The following is a 2,347-nucleotide window of genomic DNA, read 5'->3' on the forward strand; positions in this document are numbered from 1 at the left end:
TATCCTCATCTGCTTGCCGGACCAAACCCTTGCCGCTGCACTTCCCTCCCATCTGCCCAAATCTCACTTCCGGCGATCCCCGGCCTTCTCCGGCAAGACGAACGGCGGATCCAAATCCTCTGTCACCTGATCTGCAAACTGGGACCTCATCCCAGACCGGAGGAGGAGATGGCCGTCCGCAATGCGCTCCACCAGGCCCGCGAGGAGAATGCCCAACAGCAGCCGGACTCGATCTGGGAATCCATATCATCCGTCCAAATGGCGCTTGGATCCTGCGCAAGTTGTGCCCCCGCTTCCTCGCCGGAAGGAGTGCACTCCGTCTAGCATCTGAACACCGTAGAGGCATAGCCCCTTCATTGGCACGCAAACGACGAGGCCTTCCGTGGCCCGTTCGTTCGGAGGCTAATATGGTGTGGCCTGAACGCCATGCAAACAAGACGGCGCGGGAGGCCATGGCGGACGTTGACACGGCGGAGTCGCGCTCTCCGGTGCCGATACAGGTGGCAGACAACCCTAGCCGCCGCAACCGCGTCGTGGTGGACATGTCGGTCTCCGACCACAACATATCCATCGTCGACCTCACTTCGACGGGCGACGGCCTCCGACGAGGAAGGGTATGGCATATGAGAGACAACGGCGTCTCGAATCCCGTGAGTCGATGCATGTCCCATGTGTTACTCTACCTCACGGGCGACCGCACCAACACTCCGAGGAGCGTAGTCAACCACTAGACATCGGCGCGGTGGAGCCAGACAAGCTCCACTTAAGTTTAGGTTTCACGTGCATGTAATATTATGGATTTTTTTCCGCAAAAGAGATTGTATGAATTTATGAATTGGTAATTGAGGTATCCAGTTGTGAAAACGTTAATTTGAGGTCTGACTGGCCACTGTTGGCAGATGCACCAGAACGCGTTCGCGGGCGTTAAAGAAGTGAGATTTGTTGTATCGTCCCGTAGATGCTCTAAATGATAGAGAAATTATGAAGAACACGGGCTAGCAGAACTCGACAGAATTAAACTCCAGAAAGTATCATCACTAAAATGTGTTATTCACGGGAGCTAACCGAGGCGCCGGCTCCTGGTTGCCGTCTCTTGGTCCCGATGACAATTCGGTCTTGGTTACAGGTAGCATATGATGCACGACTGTCCGGATCCATTCTATTCCACACGCGCACTAGCTGCAGGCGACGGCTCCTGCTACTCTCAGTACTGTGCTTCCATGAGCATGTGAGATGTTGACGAGTTACCGACCCTCAAACCATTGGTTGACTAGTTATTACACATGCATATTGCTCCCTAATTGATATCCATGCATAGCTCGTGTGGTACGTGATTCAAGGGCAAAGAATCGGAATCCAATTACCCTTTGTCCTATAAGTACCGTCAATCATTCTGACCTCCACCTTCTAGACTGAAGAGCACATATCTTAAGTTTGTTTTCTTTGATCCCGCAAAAAAAAGGTGGATATTCTTTGGGAAAAAAAGATTATTGCCACTTGTGAGTCGGGTGAGAGAGACGCGAGACACAATGAAGGAGGAAGACTGCGGGCTAGGTCGGGCTTGGTTTTGGGTCGGGCCTGGTGGCGTTGCTTCTAGTAAATTTGGTCACCCTTTTTTCTTTTGAATTGATTTGTCTGATACTAGTGGCGTGCAAACTATTCACACGTATATAACACATTAACATTAGTAGTGCCGTTGTTATATGTTGGCATGCCGGTAGTAAAGAATCGGAATCCAATTACCCTTACTCTTATAGTACTGTCGTCTGTCGATCATTCTGACCTCCACCTTCTAGAGTGAGTGTCACATCACTAGTAGAAAAAGGCCCATTTGTCCCGGTTCATAAGGCCCATTTTTCCCGGTTTCCTAACAGGGATTAAAGGGTCGGTACTAAAGCCCAATACCTTTAGTCCAGGTTCGCCTATGAACCGGGACAGATGGGGCTCCACGTGGACACTGCGGCTTGCCCAGACAGGAGAGCCTTTTGTCCCGGTTGGTAGCACCAACCAGGACCAAAAAGCATCCACGCATCAGCATTTCAGGGGTTGGGTTTTTTTAGGGGGGGGGGGGGGGTTGAGGGTTTTAGGGGTTTTGTAGGGTTAATTTAGGGGTTTCATATATTGTGTTAGCTAGCTAATACAGAGAAGTGTTCTCTCTTATCTCCGTGCTTGGTCGACGCTACGAACTATACGCATAGAGAGGACCCGACACGCTAGCTAGCTAGTAAGCAAATGAAGGAAACCATTAAGTATAGAAGATCGTCATGAACATATACAGAGAGAAGTGATTGACCTCTCCTTCTCCGAGAGACTGGTCGAACAACAAGTTTTCGTATATCTATCCGAC

This window comes from Triticum dicoccoides, chromosome 2B (genome assembly GCF_002162155.2).
Source record: "Triticum dicoccoides isolate Atlit2015 ecotype Zavitan chromosome 2B, WEW_v2.0, whole genome shotgun sequence".
Lineage (NCBI taxonomy): Eukaryota > Viridiplantae > Streptophyta > Magnoliopsida > Poales > Poaceae > Triticum > Triticum dicoccoides.